Source organism: Anabrus simplex, chromosome 10 (genome assembly GCF_040414725.1).
Source record: "Anabrus simplex isolate iqAnaSimp1 chromosome 10, ASM4041472v1, whole genome shotgun sequence".
NCBI lineage: Eukaryota > Metazoa > Arthropoda > Insecta > Orthoptera > Tettigoniidae > Anabrus > Anabrus simplex.
Window position 1 is genome coordinate 82,299,832 of NC_090274.1, and position 20,343 is coordinate 82,320,174.

The 20,343-nt window shown below is 37.3% G+C and overlaps 1 long non-coding RNA gene across 1 annotated transcript in view; it reads left to right on the plus strand.

Annotated features, from left to right (window-relative positions):
• Positions 1-415: 415 nt before the first annotated feature.
• LOC136882164 (uncharacterized) overlaps positions 416-20,343 on the plus strand; it is a 37,363-nt gene continuing 17,435 nt past the window's right edge. Inside the window, exons 1-2 of the long non-coding RNA XR_011018773.1 lie at positions 416-547; positions 8,996-9,091. This is a non-coding gene — a long non-coding RNA (uncharacterized lncRNA). The remainder of the gene's footprint in view (positions 548-8,995; positions 9,092-20,343) is intronic.

Genomic DNA, 20,343 nt, shown 5'->3' on the forward strand with positions numbered 1-20,343 from the left:
ACACGTCTCAAATAAAGAGTTAGTGAATCAGCTTGATGAGAGGAGAATGGTTTGAGTGAAATTTGATCCTAAGAAAGAAAGGTTTGATAGAACAAATCTCAAGGCACTGGAGCACAGTTCAGAGGATAAAAATGGTAGGAAGTTTCCAAGATATGGACCAAGGAGATCAGAGTGATATGCAAACGAATTAGTCACTGAATTCTTCAAGATATTTTGTGAATTTCAATCACAATCATCGTATGTTGGATTTTTAGAAAGAAAAGTCAACATGCTGTGGTTTCAGTTCCATATGAAACTGTATATTATATAGCTATAAATAAGAAAAGTTTTAAAGTAAAACCAGGGTACTATGATCTCGATATCGACAGTAGCAATGACAGCAATTAGGAAATATATTTTTCTGGCCTGTGTTTCAGTGTAAGGTCATTGAAAGTAATCAACGATCCCCAGTACCTTCTAACTACTTCAGTGGCAGTGTAAAATGGAGCTGGAAGTAAACATCAAAGAGGAACCAGCCTGGCTTGAAGGAACAAGAAATGCATCACTTGTAAGTCCCATTCCAGATAAATTTATAGAGATCAGAATTTAACCCTTAGTAGCTGAATAAATTTGGTACCACATAACACTGTGTAGTAAAAGGGAAAAGAGCATAGTTGACTATAGCAAAGACTAAACTGCCTCAAGCATCTGTAAATCGCAGTATGTTTTGTGACAATGTTTCATGCTTACTTTGTAACCTTGAAACCTATTGTTGAATCCCATTATATGGCCATCTGGCTGCAATAAATTCTTATTAATAAATTTGGTCAACTCTTAGGAATTACAAACAACAGTAGTCGTGGCATAAGCCCCCAGATTAGAGCCGTTGGGTGGACATTTGGCCTCTAGCATTTACTAGTGGACGGCAGTGCATTCTTTGTTTGATAGTGGCAAAAAGCTGAATTATTGTTGTGGGCTTGATAGTGAAGGAGCCTAGGTTAGGTCCAGGTAGTGACAAATTTGTGATAGGCATTGTCTCAAGATCGAGTCTTCAGGGCATTTCATGTGTTAAGTACCCATTGACTGACTCTGTGTTGTTTAATTGTTTACCTCTGTTGGTTATTGAAATTGATTTCTGAGGTGTGTGTGGTTATGAATTTATTCTGCATGGTATCTTTATGAAATCTTTGTGGGATTGACATCATTTCCTGTCATATGTCAGCCAATTGCAGTGCTAGTAGTTGCTGAAGTGATGGAAAATGGTGAGTGCTAGATTGAATTAGGTTATGCACAGTAGGTCCCTGGCTCGCATGGTGAACATAATTTTCCTCCAAAAAAACTCCAGGTAAGATTTGCATCATTGAAACTTCTGTACAATGTCACTAATGTTGGGTGAGCATGTAGTAAATTCTGCCGTGGCAGTTTGCTGTGAGTATAGCTCGTCTAAAGGAAACACGCTGATAAAGGCGGAGATGCCGTCGAATTGTTTTGAGAAGAAGCAAGATATTTTCATCATCATTCCTTGCTTTGTCTGTTGCTACTCTAATCACAGTCCATTGCTATCCTCTGAGTGTGGATTTCAGTTCATTGGCTCTTCATCTGATAGCTCAGATGGTAAACTGATGACATGCTAATTTCGTGTTGGCGAGTGTGATTTGGGTTCTGTCTAGAGGTATGTGAAGAAGCTGTATTATCACAGCACATGCCTGTAGTTGTACTAGCATGAAAGTGAATTCCTGTGCATCATTCTGGCACCTCCGAGTCTTCGAAAACCTTGAAAGTTGGAAGAGAGATGTTCAGTAAATAACTGTGACTTGACGGTAATAATTAAAATTAAATTTCTGCAGTTAATGCACGCTATTCTCAGAATAAATGTGTGTTTGTTGAGTTTTAATTTACAGGCATTACAGAAGGTAAAGGTGTGAAAATATCAAGGATGTGAGCATTTTGCTTTGTTATGTTCTGTGTCAAACTTGAACCTGGCATATGAGCACACTCCTGATGAAGAACTCTAGGTTTGATATTTTTTTAAATGATACTGCTTCTAAGTTGTACAGATCTCAAAATGATGTTAAAGAAAATGTGTTATTATCGGAAACTCTTGGTGAGTGTGTTAATGTTTGGGTTGGATTAGTCTGTATTTTTTCTGTCTGTATCAAATGTACTTTGGTTTAGGGGTCACACCTCTACTATTTTTCCTCTCTGATTAAAATAGAGGATGGTTGGCCCAGTTTACTTTTTAAAAATAATATCCTGCAATACTACTGCTCCACCATTATCACCACATGGTAAAAATCATTACTCCTGTCTTAATTAGTGTAGAAGTTGAATCACATATCTTTCGTCAGTGTTTTTGAGACTGGATACATCAATCTGCTAAACAGAATGTCAACACAGGTATGATTACTCTGGGTTACCCTCACATCTACAAACTGCTGGAATATATTTGTGTTAAGGAAAAAGAAGATTTGCCTATGGCATATGAGAGTTAAAATCTGAATGTGATTTCTTTCAAAATAAGTATTTTTCTTAGACATTGAATTCATTTAGAAAGGCAGAATAGTAATTAGCTCATTTTATTTCTCAAATACATGTCTGTGTCTATGTTACATAGAGAACCATGTCGAAGGGATCTAGAATATATGATATCTGGGAAAATTCAATTTACTGTGACCCTTCATAGTGGGCTCCAACTCTTTGAGGATTTCTGGCACATTAAAATAACTTTTCTTTCCTCTTTGTAGTTATTTTCCTCCCTACTTTGTGCATGTTTTTCATCCTTTATTTACATCACCTACTGTTCTCTTTCTTCTATATTAAATAGGTTAAGTCAGTGTATTCTAGAATTTTATAGTTGAATACACTTTTATTAATAAATTAACTTATATTAGAATGTAAGCTTTTGATGACACTCCCTCCCCCACCTCCTTTCATACCGACGAGGTTTTATGAATCCATGTGAGATTAAAAGGTCTCGTGAGAGTTCATGGAAGATCTGAAATTGCAGATGTACACTACAACACTGCTGATGGTGTTCTCTTTCCCACAGTTCTTCACAGAACACTGCATACCATACTTGAAGTAGTAAAATGTTTCATTTGTAGTTGCTTTGAGTTTGGGCTATGTCACATCTTTCCCTGCTATATGACTGTGATGAACGTTCTTCTTGCATGTTCGTTTTTTATTTTCACACTTGCAAGCATTGAAATATGCTGTTTGAAACAGAATTGTATCAATGCAGCATGTAGCCCCTGTGATCTCAGGAAAACCACAATATTTAGAAAACACTGTAGGGAAAGTTTCCATATTGTCAAGTGAAGGGAACTTAATTTAAATTGAATAATTTTCTCTTTTCCCGTAATTCAAATGAGTTCAAAAAGAATTTTAAGAACTTTTGAAGGAAGGAAGAGATTGTACTTTCAAATGAAATTCATTTTGGAATCACAGACATTCGCCACAATTAATTTGATATTAAAACTTCAAAACGAAAGTGAGTCCATTTGTTAACATATTTTTCATCAAGCAATTAATAGGGAAAATGCAAGTCTTACTCAATGAAATGAATAAATTTTGTCTTAGAAATCAGCTATTATTTCGATCACCGTATACCTCTCTCTGTACCTGCTCCATACGGACCGTTTACCCATTGTGGAATCTCATGCCCTTCTTCCTTATTCCATATCTTTTCCTGGTACAGAGAGGGAAGGATATAGTCGGCTCCCAGTGAGTGGCCTCGATTTGTATTGATGTATAGATGGCGCACAAACTTGATTTGGAGCTGCGACATGCAAAGTAATGCAGGTATTAAGTGGAGTTACATGAATAACTATGAACACGAAGTAACATCAACATGGACAGATTTTGTTCCAACACTCGAGCACAAAATTGATTACACCTTTAGTACTTCGTGCTATTGGAGCTTCATCAAACTTTAAATATTTTAAAGTGGTTAATCACTTCGCTTTGTTTGCAGCCATTGGAGCACTTAGGCTGAGTATTATTGACCAAAATTCCAAGATAGAATTAACACTCAGATGGTGGTGTCCAGCACACAGTTAAATATTAAAATTGATCAATCCAATGCTGAGATGGAAGAATTAGCTATCCAAGAAATTAACACCAGTGAAAAGATGGAGCCTAGGTTTGTGGAAGGTCAATCCGCTCTAGAGAGGAGGTTTGCTGAAGCAGACAATACCATTAACAATATGCTCAATGAATCAAATACCAACTTAGAGCAAAGATTCAAGGAAGCAGGTACATGAATTGAGACGAGATATTCTGACTCCAGTGGTAAAGTAGAAGCCAAACTCAGTGAATTAAAACCCTATTTCTTCAGAATCTTGAAATTCTCAAGGAAGAAATTAGAGCACAGGATGTAGCGCATATAAGATGGTCTGGCATAACCGCAGGCTTCATAGCCTGAGCCACGCCATATAAAACCAGTCAATAAATCAATAGAGTCTGTAGATTGTGACATTAGAACAGTTCTTCTATCAGTTCAATCGTTCGCTTCCGAATGAAAGGAACTCATATCAGAATTTCAAGAATCACACAGCCACATATTGCAAGGTCAGATTAAAATGGCCCAAATTCAGGAAAAATTCAGTGAATCATTTAAGTATGATATTAGTAAAATCAATAACGAAATACGAGAAGGAGAATTTGATAAGCGTTTCACTGGACAGTTAGAAAACACAAATAACAGAAATGTTAATGATCTCTACAAGCTGAAATCAAAACCTGAGACACTGTATTTCAGTCTATCTGAAGAGATGACACAAATTAAGCAAAAGGAAAACCTATCATTTTCATCAAGCCGTGCTACTTAAAAGGATATGTCATATACAACAACTCTTATTAAGATCCAAGACGACAAACCAACTAAATTTTCCGGACGAGTTGAGTACACAGCCCATTAAATTTTACGAAACTTTGAAGATTATTTACAGTCTCTAAGTTACTGGAAGGCAGAGTTCTCTCGTGGTTCATCGCATTTAAGAGTAGTTTTGATACCTACGAGGATTTTAAGAAAGCTGTTCTAAACTGTTTTTTTGGATACGGGAACCCAACATCTTGTAAAAGTGCAATTATACCCCAGAAAGTATAATTCTTCAGTCAATACGTCCCGATACTGTGATTATCTTCTCATACAACTTAAGAAAATGCAATTTCTGGATGCTCCACTGCCGGATAAAGAGCTTATCCAGATCATGACTTTGCAATTCCCGTCCCATGTAGAGGAGATACTTGTAACTGCTAACATTCGGACCATAGAACACTTATATGCCACAAGAAGGAGACCTGATACTGCTAACAACCCGTTAACTCCTAAAGGGGGCAGGACTAAAGATATTTCTACCAATTCTGCCGAGATTAGGACGCCTGATTGAGAGAACGTAAAACCGAGAGAAGAGAGGCGGAATAACACAACCTCTCTCAGTAGGTATCGTGGATTTCCAAGACGCCAGAATCGTGGTGAAGTTCCCTATAGGAACAGACCTTCTTGGAGAAAACAGGAGGAAGCTCCAGAAGAAAAAAAGTATTATAGAAGAGAAGACCTAGAATGCAGGTGGAAAGAAACGAGAGAATACGCCAGAGAAAGAATCAAACCTAACGATGACCCTGGAGCAACTTCGTTGGAATACCAGCAGCATATCAGAGCACAAGAGAAGTCTAGTCATGATATTAAATGTAATCACTTTAATTGACTCTGGAGCGCAATCCTCACTTATATCTGACAAACTGATTGAATCTTTGAAGAATAATAACGACATTTTGCTAATGCCAGTTGCATAACTGAAGGTCCAAGGAATAATTCCAGATAAAATATCAAGTGTAGGATGCAAGCTTTCGTAGAATTTTACGTCAGTGGAAAGTCATTTGAGCATATTTTTCTTGTAATAGCACGTATCAACTATAATATTACTTTAGGGTCAGACTTTATGATAAAATATAGAGGAACCATAAATTACGACGCCAATCTTGTAAGTTTGAGCAATGCTGATTCTCTAGAGCTACAGCTGGTGGATCATGGGGACATAGAGACTGAAGAGATTGGAACCCCTGCCGGAGAGGTCAGTCGTGACTATGTATTACCCGCTGAATGCGAGGATACACTAGCCGAAGCAATGGTTGTTACGAAGGGTGAACCAGAATAGGACAAAGAAGAGTCCGTACTTGACGAAAACTCCATAGTCGGTCCCTAGAATTTTATATCCTTATCCAGTTTGGCTGAAGACCCAGAACTCGTAGCCGGATTAGGGAAAGCTGGACAAGAGGTATTCAGTATCTATCGAAGTGTATTTGATGACCAACTCGTTGAAATTAAGGGTTTCGTATATCACCTTATTGTAACTGATCGTTCCCCTTATAATAGAAAGCCGTATCCGATTCCGAACAAGTTTAGAGACGAAGCTAAAGTCCTTATCCAGCAAATGAAGGAAGATGACAACATTTCGCCTTGCGTTACGCCTTATATCAATCCACTGGCAATTGTTCGCAAGTCTAACGTTCGTATTAGGTTATATCTTGAGGCTCGCGTCTTCAACGAGATATGGGTTCTCGAATATGATCGTCCTCCTCTATTGAAAGACATCATCAGACGATAGCAAGGATGGATGTTACCCTAGGGGATATATACAAGGTCTCCAACCTCAAGATATATGTCCAGAAACAAAAACGAGCAAAAGGAAATCCTTCGAGTTTGCTTTAGCCACTGAGGGAGGAATATGTACTAGGAAGCATTAACGGCCTGGAACATTATTGTGTAATGTCAATTAACTGCAACGATACGGCCCGACGTGCGAAGAACTGCAACGGCACGGCTCAGGCAGGCAAACAGCGAGCTATTAACGTCAGAACTTCCACGTTGGAGATTGACGTCATGATCACGTGAGCAACGCATGATTGCTTTAGAACATACGAGAAGTACTTTCACTAACATTTTATCCCACGGAGATATCAAATAATGACATACACGATCTTGTAGTCCATGATTTAAACATCAACATGTGAAAATTTTATTAAAATTGGCCCACGGATTTAAAAGTTATTCCACAGTAAAAAATTGAATTTTATCAGAAGGGGAGGAAAGCTAACACAGCTGCACGATATAAAAGAACAGCAATCACGTACTCTGCTTCAATTATCTTCGGACTTGTAGTCCAGTGAACAGTGTCGGACTTAGAATTTTTTAAATTATTACTACAACTTGGTAATCTCATCATTTTTAAAGTGTTTAACAGTGCTGGTGATAGTAACTTACCTTACATTTTGGACTTTAACTCGAGTGAACTGGACTATGTAAAACTTATAATTTTCTTCTAGACAGAATAACTTAAAACATTTACATCTGATAAACGTGTGCAAGTTAAGGACATTTTCTTGTAAAATAATGTCTCGTTTACTAAAGCAGGCTATTTCATAATAGTGCTTTAATATACACGTCTAATGACAATTTTGAACTATCAACGTATTGAATCTTTCGTCGCGAGTGCGTGATGTAGTACCGCAATCAGGACTTGTAAACAATCGCGAGATACAACATTCCGTCATTTGAATAGACTGTGATCTCAGTGTGAAAACACTTGTACATATCCTCCCACTGCTATTTTAAACGACGATTTTCAGAACAATAATTTACTGCTGGTGTGCACTTAAGACGATACTGTGTTCGTAGTCTGAAGCAGGTCAGATAAGACGCTCGGTAATTTTTACTAGTCAGTTGAACTCTTTCGTGTTTTATATCCAGCCAAAAACGCGTTAAAACCTGAGTGTCAATTATATTCATGTCTACCTGTCAGTGTGGGATTGATGACATGGGACATGGGACGTGGTCTCAACTAGGGAGTTTAACGTGGTACCATGGGTGATGACATCACGACACCGGCTGTCAAACATGCTATTCGCTGAACCGCATATCTTCACAAACCATTCCTGAATTCCAGATTATTGTTGATATGAGTGTTTTTCGGACTCTTTTTGAATTCCACAAGACTATCTTTTCATTGGTGGAATATTAGAATCAGTGGTTTAGATAGCATTTCAACAAACAGTTTATTCACTCTTACTGGAAATCATAATATTCCAACAGTATTATCAGAATATTTATTAAACTTCTATTCGTAAAGAAATTATAAGATCGAACTTTGTAAGACGAATCTCTTTGCGATATCCTTTTAAGTGTTAAATGTTTAAAGAGAGTCTAGTGGAGACTTGCACAATTTTAAGTGTTAATCATTTAGAAAACACTGTAGGGAAATTTTCCATATTGTCAAGTGAAGGAAACTTAATTTAAATTCAATAATTTTCTCTTTTTCCATAATTCAAACGAGTTCAAGAAAGAATTTTAAGAACTTTTAAAGGAAGAGGTTGTACTTTGAAATGAAATTCATTTAGGAATGACAGACATTTGCCACAATTAATTTGATATTAAAACTTCAAGACGAAATTGAGTCCGTTTATTAAAGTATTTTTGATGAAGCAAATAACAGGGAAAATGCAAGTCCTACTCAATGAAATGAATAAATTTTATCTTCAAAATCAGCTATTATGTCGATCAGCGAATACATCTCTCTGTACCTGCTCCATAAGATCCGTTCACCCCTTTGTTGGATCTCAAGCCCTTATTCCTTATTCCGTATATTTTCCCGATACAGTACATACGATTTAGTGTTAATGACTATGGCAGCATCCTTCCAAATTCTGTGCGAGATGGCCCCAATTCCATCTCTTCTAGGATATCTTCTGATATGACTAGAAAATATATCTGATTTTATATTTGGTTTTCAGTCCCATTCTTTCTCTGACATAAGGAGCGAGGAAGGATAGTGAGCCCATTCTCAGTACAGACTTTGGTATTAACAATCTTCTGCCGCTAGAAATCTTTCCTAAACATTAGTGAAATTTTGAAAGTAACTGTAACACTGGCAGGTAATGAATTATCATGTTCATTTGTTGGTGACTGTATTTGTAGATACGTGTTATATGCATACCTAATATGCCTTATTTTCCACAGGAAAATATTGAACATGTATCAGATATGGTAGTTCTGAAAAATGAAGTTAAATCAGAGTTAACAGAGCCAGGGTCAACACAGGAAAATACTCTTGAGGTAATGTACATAATTTGATAATCCATCTACAGGTAATGAAAATAGTTTAAAAATGGCTCAACAGATATCAGTTGTTAACCCTTCATTTCAATGCATACGATTGATAGTCCTATGGAAAATATACTTTTTTATGAGATTGACTGTTTACTTTGCTAATTTTCACCTTTCCTTCAAGTTGTTCCACGATCTGGCATTATGAATTGTGTAGCAGTTAGGATTACCCGAAAGACCAGTACCGTGTTATCACTTGTGACCTGGTATCATTCTTACTAATACTTTTGACTTCGTAAATATTTTCGAACACAGAGTTGCTATAAGATACATTTTTTTTACTCTTACTGGATACTTTACTTGTTGCATCCAAATGAAACACCTTTGTAATCTTATTGATTATATTAATTATTGATTTCTAGATAATACAATTATTTGTAGGTATAAGTGGCATGGGATATGTTTGCTTACTATGAGCTATCACTTTTATACTACACATATTGTAGCCATCTCGTGGCAAGCAAAAAATATTCTTATTCTTCCTAATATGGTCTGTGGTGTTACTAGTGTATTGTGACTTATAGTATTACTTAAACTTGCAATGAATAAATAAACGATTTATGAATGAGAGCCTTTCTGTTTCATACTTCATAATGGATAGTGTTTGTGAATAGTCCTTGTATGTTGACCGTTACTCACGTGACCATTTGTTATATTAATGAATCCGTCACTACCATGATACCCATTTGATCACTGCAATCGTCCACTGCATAGCATTTGTGTCGTCTTCTTTCAGTATGACTATGTTGTTATGGGGTATTTCAATGTCCATTTTGCAATAGGCCAAGGACACAAATATGAATACAGTAAAACAACAAGAAACAACATCAAAGCACAAAATTACTTATTTGGAGCAGCAGCATATGAACATAAAGCATGGAAGGGGCCCAGGATAATAGACAGTTAAGAGGGCAAGATCTTAAATTACCACTTAACTAGTTGCCAAGTGGAAGTAGCCAGCACTAGCAAATGAAGAGACACAATTAGAATTGGAGTTAAATATTTACTTAATGAATAAAGATTTAAATTTCATGAATATCTACAATGAATTACCATTTTAAATGGATAAAATTACAAGAAATTTGATAACTAATAACTTTAAATAAGTTACTAAATAATATAAAAGTTAACCAATTCTATAAAACAATAAGGATACTGAAAGGTCGATTCCTTCCTAGATTATTACTATGAACCTGAGACCATTTAAAAAATTAATATTTAATTTTAAGATATACCTTTCTAAAAAAATAGAATACTGGCCAGTAACTAAGTATTAATCTGATTAAATTGAACTTTGTTTCAATTCATTCTTACATGAATGTTTAAGCAATTACGGAAACACAGACACAAGCAAACTCAAAATGTGACTCGAACAGCAAATAAAATCACATGTATAAATAAAGAAATTGAAATGACAATAATAAATGGTAGAAAAATTTCCCAAACCAATTACAATATTACAAAGGAAAAACATATTAATGGTCCACAATTAACAGAACAATGTAACACGAACTGAAGCATACAGCTACCCGAGCCAATCTATCATTAATCATTAACAGGCAAGGCCTGCCAAAATTAAAGCATCCACAAGATAAGGGATAAGAACTTAGTGACACAACAAATAAATAATGGAAGGTAAAAAAACAAAACACGGATGTGAATAAGACATGTGACCATGAACCAAAGGAGAATAAAGAACAGGAGAAACAAATTTCAGTTCCCTAGAATGGCCTAGTTACAGAAGATAAATAAAAATAATTATTAATACATTGAATGATAGTTGGATTAACAGAGTATTTAACAGGTGATCAAAATTGTTATAACATTTAAAGTGAGGGTCTTTGGAAACACCATGATGTGTATATGAGGGATAATCAAAATTAGACCCCAGAACAGCGAAAAGAATGATCCCATAATGATAAATAAACCAACACAGGGCAAAACACAAATTTACAGCACGATTAGAGATCACATAACAAAAACAAGGGAAAATAGAATGAAATACACCGGCCAAAATTTAATAAATATAATAATAGTAATAATAATAATAATAATAATAATAATAATAATAATAATAATAATCAAAACCAAGGAAAAATATGGAGGCGAAAATTTTACACAAACAATAATCTCAATGAAACAATTAGAATGACATTAACACTCATAGGCACAAATTACCTCTTGGCTTGGTTTTGATAAAAAATATAGACATGTTAATATGATATTTTTAACCTAATTACAATAGTTTGTTGAGAAGATTATTCATTAGGTGGACGTAAAAGTTGTTGCCGAAATTTCCTACGATCAGTAGGCCTAATATTAACGTCACATGATGATCGATGGCTTGTTACTTCAATTTATGGTAATAACTTCAACTAATCCATGGCAGCAGATATTCAGCATGAGTTTGGGAAGTCAAATTACTTACATTTTTACTGTAGACTGTCCAAAATAATGTTATCCAAAATTAACGTATTCTGGTCTCATTCAAAGGTACACACAGACAGCAATTTAGTGCTCACATGGCTTTAAATAAAATAAAAATTGAATGGTAATAACTGGAAATAAAAAAAAATTAAGGCGTAGCCTTAATCTTCAAGCACATTAACCTGGAGTATTTAAATCCATTCCCCAGATACTCCAATATGTCTTCCAGCAAACACGACATGGGCCGTCCATCATGGAGCTCGGCTGAAGCACAATTCAGTGGCTAGCCGGAAGCTCCGCGCGCCAGTATTGATTTTCTATGCAACTGGTTCTGATTATTAATAGTCAGCAATGAAGACAGGAACTGATATTGTTATTAAATAATGTAAATCATACGTACCTAAATATGCTTCAAGCTCTATCAAAGGAATGGGCCTATAGGTTTTCCTTTATCTACAAAAAACCTCTCCATTTGACAATATATTTCCACTCATGTATTTTCCAGCATTTTATGAAGGACGAGTAACTTCACTGCCAACATCTGGGAATCACCTGTCCTCTGAAGAGCATATCTCGTGGGTCCAGGGGCAGTTCTCATTATGTTACCCAATCTGGAATACACATAATTGAAATGTACGTTTCTCTGAAGTGTTATAAATATAACCTACTGAAATCTTGATGAGCTTATAGGCCTATAGATATAGGTTGTACATAATGTAAACGAAGCAATAACATAGTCCATATTACTGTCGAATGCCGATTTTGCGTGACCTAGATTTAGCATAAACCTGCATTTAACAGAAGAAATTTCCAGTACTGAAAATTATTCCTTAAGCGCAATATAATTTTATATTCGATTTCATGTCATTCAAAATGGGCAAAACTCGCTTTTAGCGTTCAGTAAATGCTAAAATTCTCAAATATTTATTTCTATTCATTTTAGTTATGGGAAATTAAGAACCTGTGCAAAAGACGCTATAAGCTTGCTAAGCATGGTTCAAGCAAGAAGAGGAATTTAGAGACGGGCACTTAGGGCTGAAGTGAGATGTTGGACTCCAATACCCATCAAACCGCGGCCGTTGTAAAAGAAGAGAACCCCCGTTTTAATAACAGTGTTATTATAACCTTCAAAAGTTCCTATATTATTCTATGCAATTTCTGCCGGTTACAATGAGGACCCTTTTACTCATTCATCCATTATTACGGGCAAATTCGGGCATGTTAGTTTTTATCCGTTATCAGTATTCGTACACTCTACTCCAGCGTTTATATTAAATGTGATCAATCATCTCCCGTATCGATTCCTCGCTACGTGCGAGCGAATCGATCTTCTCACAACTGCGACTGGTGTACTATACATCTCGGGATAACATGTTCTTGCAATAACTGCAATGACAGCAGTTGTTAACTCCTTAGAAATAAACGCGTAAGTAAATGATTTCTTAATTGTAATACCATGTACTGAAATAAAATAAGAATATGATACTTCTCCTTCTGAAGATACAGTGTTGTGTATAACTAATTTCATAGGTTAGGTTATGTTCTTATGCATCTTGTTAAATTTCAGAAAGGCTGTTTCCATGTAAATTAGTAGTAAAAATTGTATCATTATTCTACAGGGAGCTTGAAATATGTTTTCATAATATGTGTGCGGTAACCCTATGTTAGGTGACGCCGTTTGGAATAAGAGAATGGAAATATTTGCCACAATCCTCTGGATTGGTACTATTACAATTCTTAAGAATGTAATGGAATATGTGTGTTCAGACTATTTTAATTTGAAAATACGTGCCAATGAATAAGCTGCTACTAGAAAGACATCTGCGAATATGTCTAAACAAACCCATTGCTGTTTCATACCAATGTTAATGTGTTTTTTGCAAGTGTACCCTTAAAATGTGTTCATATCTTTAAGGCGCTTGATATTGGTTCTTAACCTAGGGAGTGACTTTATCATTGGAGTTGGTACAGAGAGGGGTATTGTTATCAATTTTAGAGATTCTTTTGATAAATTGAGTTTATTGATCATCAAAAGCAAGTTCATATCACCTTCGTACAGCAGCATGGAAGTGTCGTGGCTGCTTGGTACCTCCAAGTCCTGGCATGGCGTTGGACATCGCCTGGGCAGGGACCACGCCTGCTCGGATGAGGAGTTCGGGAATGTCTCGAGGTTCTGGAATGTCTCGAAGATTGGCACACGTTCCTGGGTTCGATTTGAGACGTAATTCACACTTGAGTTTTCTGCACGGCACTCCACACATTCATGGCACTGTCTGAACAGATATGACCTTTTAATTATGGTCACTGCACTCTAGATATTAAATCGAAACGTTCTGGAATAATCACTCGAAGGACAAGATGATTTCGACTTCGTACCGGTAGAAATGCAAGTTCATAATGCAAGCTTACTGTAAATTGGAATATTCTAGAGGATTATAGTCACCATAGTTCTTAATGCATAGTTTCTGAAGATTTAAAACACATTGGCAATGAACTGAATAAATAGCACTCGGAAACTGTCTTGTTCCGTCAATAGGCGAAGTGAATAGCCATTAAAGAAACTCTTATTTGAAAGAAAAAGTCTGATTTCATAAATTATGGATTCACTCAAAATACTGGAGAGTTCTAGGCTTTCTGGGAACGCGACATGCTTATTCTGAATTGTCACAGTCTTTAATGAGGATAAGAATCAAAACACAAGTCCCAGTGCAGCACTTGGAAAGTATTGCATATTTCACAATTAAACGTAATGTTGAACGTCCCCTAAGTTTCACAGTCTTTACAAGACGTAAATTCAATGAGGCACTTGGGAAAACAAGTCATATCGTTCACACGAAAGTTTATGTTGGTAGGGCACAAGTTCATCCTACACGCTCGGAAAATGTCAATGTTCCAGAAATTGATTCACAAAATACAAGTTCGAATAAGTTCGAAACGCAAGTTCAATGTGTTACACAACACTCGTGAAAATTCAAAGTCCTTTCAATCCTCGTCGAATACTAAGTCCCTATGTGGCACTTCAAAAAATAACAAAGTTCCAATGTGTAGAAATAACAAAGTTCCGATGTGTCAAAATATTAAAGTCCCAACACGACACTCGAAGAAAATAAAGTTCCGATGTGTCAAAATATTAAAGTCCCACCACGACACTCGAAGAAAATAAAGTTCCGACGACAATGTTCCAGTATGTCACCTTAAGAAAATCATAAAGTCTTACCGTGACACTTGGCGGAAATAACTAAGTTCCAATGAGACGCTTCAGAAAAATAACAAAGTTCCTATATGGCACTTTAAGAAAATATCAAAGTCCAATCACGACACACGAAAAATAACAAATTTCCAATGTGTCAATATGACAAAGTTCCAATACGATGCTCGCAGAAAATAACAAAGTCCCATTGAGGCCCTTCAAGAATATGATAAAGTCCCGATACAAACTTAGAGAAAATACCGAAGTTCCAATACTTGGATTTCGAAGACTGTCAACTAGAAGTTCGACACACACAATACTCCTCCTGTCAGCCGTGTCACAGAGACGGCGGAGTGACAGATACTGAATTCGTAGGTCGGGTGGTCCTCCTTTTACACACGTTCGCATGGAAGTGTCTAGAACCCGGGTATTATCTGCCCTTATAACTTCTATAATACTCGGTGGATTTTCTTGTAATCTTGACAGATGATGTCATTGTAATGGTTTTTAAGATGGCAGTGTCGAAATAGCGATAAAGTAGCGCAATATGTACTTTTGAGGGTAAGCTGGAACATTACCATATATGGTTGCGGATAGCTGGCCTACGACGGCCACGACACTCGCTGGGTACGTCGCTGCGTTCGGCGGGCTGCCTACCTTTCACCTCGCGCGAAGTTCAACAAACATACTTCGGACTTCTCTCGTAGCGGCGTTCCCGGTACAGTATATTTCCCTTCTTTTATGGAAAATCATGTATAACGCTATAAGGAAAACGTTAAACTGAACCGATTTGCATTTCCTGACAAAAATTTGTGAAATGAAGCACAGACTGTAACTACAACACAGTGTGTAGAATATATAATTATCTCCTCCTTTTATTGCTCTCATTGTGCAAGTAATGTATTGAACCCTTGAACGTACCATTCCATCGTTGGTCGGCCACAGCTGCTACAGTAGACCAATATATAACTCTTAAATCATGGGTCGTTGCGAGAAGAAATTCGGTCACGATCTTAACCAAACGATGGGATTCAGAAGAGAGCCTAACTACTTGAAATGAGGAGCAAATATGTGCTTACTGACTTTTATTAAATTCGAAATGGCACGACAACATTGTTATTTTAATATAAATCAATGAAATAAAAAATTATAAATCATTTATTATTGAAGTTTCAAACGCAGTCACATTGCATAGCGTTGATTTATTTCTCACAATTATCGATGAGTTGCTTCGGAGAAAGTAATAAATTAGTGGACAGCGAAACTGAAAAACTGAAAAAGGAAAGACCTGAAAACCGGGCACCTATTACTCCAAACGAGAACTGAGAATTAATCCACACGATCCGTGGAAAATCTGACTTTCAACAAGCAGAAGGCCTGATTTCCTCTCAATTAATGTTATCCACCAGTCGAATACCCTTGCGGATACGGAACACCCGCCGAATGGACCCTTAATCGAACCAAATTGACTATCAGTTGCTTTGGATAGGTTGCGAAATATTATGGGAAAGCATGGTGTTCACTACGAGTTAACAGCATCATTCACAATTGAAATAAAATTCCACCATGTATTTGTCATTCATGACACCCTTAAGTGATAAAATAATCCCGATGCTAAATGTGCATCACCCAAACAGCTGTTCGGAAGGAACCAACAACATGATCCGCGAGGATCTTACGTTACGTCATTCTGAAGGAACAAAACTGCGAAATGCAGGAAACACTTATTCATCACGCATTTGGAGGAAATGCCAAACACTGAAGTTAATTAAAAAGTGGTAAATCACTTGAAAAGTATTATTATTGAACCGATTTTCAGGTTAGAAATGATTATGTTACGCTTAATAAAATTACCAGTCCACATTGAAAAATACAACAAACTTAAGGAATTCTTTCCTTTTTAAACAATGACTATCATTACAGATCCATCTACTTATTGTTTGTCCCAACACACTACCTACAAAGTTACCACTTAATCGAACTCAACTACGTATAAAGATGAAAGAACGACAAAGATTGAAAATGAAATAATATTACTGGCAGACGAATCGAAACCACATTCGCAACTCAAGTCTCACACTAATACATTGAGTGTCAATATACACACTATCAAAACGAAACGGACGTCAGAACGACAAAAGAATTAAGTCCGTAAAATAAAATAAAATATCAAAGTTATTTTAACTCAACACGCACGGAGAATTACAGTAAAATATTTAATCACCATCAGGTCGATATCCAATGTTGGGCAACCCTCATTCGCCGATAACGGTCCCATATCTTAGGGAGCACCTTCCAGCTGTTGGAGCTGCGCACAAGTTGTCCTCATTATTACCGATCTAACCCTCTTCATATTTCGTATTTTACTGTAGATGCTACCTTCGCCCAGGTCACTTCGCTAAAACAAAAAAACATCTAATCTGAGACTTGAGTATGTACAGCTGACATCCCACACCTATCGTCGGGCTAACTTAAAATCTGTACATTCTAACACTAATCTCTATGTACACGATACCTTCCTAATTCTATCGTCGAGCGTGAACTAGGACGTCTCATCATCAGTATACTCCAAGGATAACATGTGACGTCCTAAATCTATTGTCGGGCGGAAAATGGGTCATATGCTTCCCCTGGCATATCAGGCGAACCAGCAATTTCAAACAAACTCTGACATTTCAGTAATAACCTGGTCAGACTAATAACACACAACGGAACAACGTCTCTTACTATTAAAGAAACGCAAGTCGGAAAATGCAGTAAGTCTCTATCCCGTTACAAAACGTGAACTCGAAAATTAATATACGTGACGAACAATCCCCCAAATCAAACACGATCTCAGCATGCGCAATGAATTTTTAGGGAAGAAAAAATATTATCCCAACACCCGTCTACCATTTAGTGGATGTTGTCCAAAAATAATAATCATCACTACCGCATTGGAAACCCTCAAATCGTCTACCGTCAATTTCAAATATTGATATCTATAACTATCCAGTGAAACGAAATTCAATAAATGTATACGGTCACACATCACCAACCGTGTATTCTAAATGCTCTTTTATCCTTGAGGTCACATTATCCTACTATTCATACTGACTTTACGTAACTAGTCAGTTGACTTTTACTACCAAGATTTTTAATCTTCACCAGAATCGTTTTTCACTTGGGATCTTACTAGAAATCTACGGTGCCTCACACAGTAGTCGTCTCAAATTTCGGATTGTTAGCGGAATACACTGCAGTCTGCCACAATACAGCCTGTCTCACAAATCCTTCCTCGGCAAACATAGCCTGTCTCAAAACTCATTCTCCTCGCCTTATCCCAGCGGTATTACTTAAAATCCAGGCTCCCTTTCACCTTCAGTATTCCTATCACTCTCATCCCCACATGTATAAATTCTTCACTCTCAATCCACTTTTCTTATATTTCCAAGAACCTTTTCACATTTCGATCCTCTTGTAAAAAGCAATAACCGTTATAAAATACACCTCTTTATTTTACTGTTACTACAACTTTCGGACCTCGAGAATACAAGAACACACCGCGATTTTCCGTATCATCGACATACACGATTCACAAAATTTTACTTCCCATGAATAAAACATAACTATCGAATTTCACTGGAATTTTCGAAATGCCTGCGATCCTTGTAAAACATACTTGTTAAATGCACTTTTAACATAGGAAAATTTTTATCCCGCGGTAGACATTATTAATATTATTATTATTATTATTAATATTATTATTATTATTATTATTAATATTGTACTGGGTTTTATACCCGGTAGCGCTTACCGAAAGAAGTGGTGGGCCGAGGGAATGGGACGTAAAGGCACGATAAGTTTGCCAGATAACAATTTATTATATAAATGGAAAGCTTTGCGTTACTTCGGTATACAATATTTAACAACACCAGGGACATGTCCCAATTTAAAGCACCATTCTAAAACAATATAAATACATGTGACCAGCACAATTTGCTAATTAGTATAATATTCGTTATAAACCGGGCCTAGCCCTGAAAACAGAATACATCGTTTACTTACAACTACCCAACTTAGGGTCTTCTGGTATCCCAGACATGCCAGCAGTACCAAAAGGTTCTGGGTCACGCTAGAAAAATCGTTAATTTAGAAAACTGCGCGAAAGCATATACCTCGAAGGTAAACACACATAACAGTAAGGAATTTAAACACCATAATACTTGCTCAATCTACCCCGACCTTCTGGTACCTTCTCGAACTCAGTGATTACACTCATTTACAGAAACTCTTTTAAACTTCTGAGACCGAAATGCTTTACGCAAATACAAATTTAAAGACAATGTTTAAAGGTGATCTGTCCCATACATAAGGACAACATGGCTAAAAGAAACACAGGTCGTAAGACCCTAAAGTACATCTGTCATACATACTATGTTTTTGATTGAAACATGCCCGGGGCGAGAAACGTATTAAAACCTTACATAAACTAGAGCTTTAACATGAAATTCTTTAAGATTGCGATCCGCTTCCTCAACTTTCATAACGCGCTACACAAGGGGGTAACTCTCTAAAGTCTCTCCACGTCAGGTGAGTCCTCGGTTCGAGGCCGCAGCGGGACCGGCTGCAAATGTGCAGCGAGCGAGTAAGTCAGTCAGAATCACGGCAAGGTCCAGCGAGCGCTCGCCTGCCCAGCAGGGAGAGGCGCGCGCACACCCAAAGGGGAGGGGAGTTTTCTCACCAGATCGTGAAGGCAAGAGGACGATAGCCAACATAAGATGGAAAATACCCCAGGACGGGAAGAAACTTCCCTTTATCCTGGGGCCATGAGGGAATGAGGACAACGTTTTATTTAAGGAAAAGGGCAATCCAAAGAAAACATAATACAATGTAACATGTACAAATAACACCTGAATTAAAACAGCTTGCAAGCACAATTACACACAAATGAAATAAGACGAGGAGTGGAAAGAAAACGTTCTCCACGGCACAGATCTCCCCCCTCAAAACTCCAAACAAGGTGTAAAGTTCCATAGAAAACCCTGGTTTAAGTAGAAGTGATTGTCGTTCAGGACTAAGTTCCAGACCCAAACAAGGTTGTCGTACATGAGACTCACACAACAATTCGGGCCGCGTCACACCTCCCAGGATAGCATTTCACTAGATGTTACGAAGAAGGTTACCAGCACTCTGGAGAGTAGAGTCCAATGCCCAGCAGCGCTGAGCGATGTAATTGTGCTTTATACCATAGCACAGTTGGAAATTTCATCAGGACGGAAGGAGCCTGAGAGGCAAGCAACCTCCATGTGAAGATCAATCCAGGGAGCATTGCAGCCCTGGGGCTCAATGCATACAGAAGTGTCCATACTAGCCGTAAGGAACGGCTGCCGGAGACGTGGAAGCCGACAAGAGGCTCAACTGAGGGGCCCTCTCAGAGGGCAAACGGCGAGGCAGAAACTCCGGGCAACTGGAAAATAAATGCAGAGCCAACAGTATGTTTCACCAACATCCCAATTCAAAGGGAGGGACGGGCATAGAGAGGGGAGAGCGACCGCACACGGAATAACCGAGCACAGACGCGGAGGTAAGGACCATACCCAAA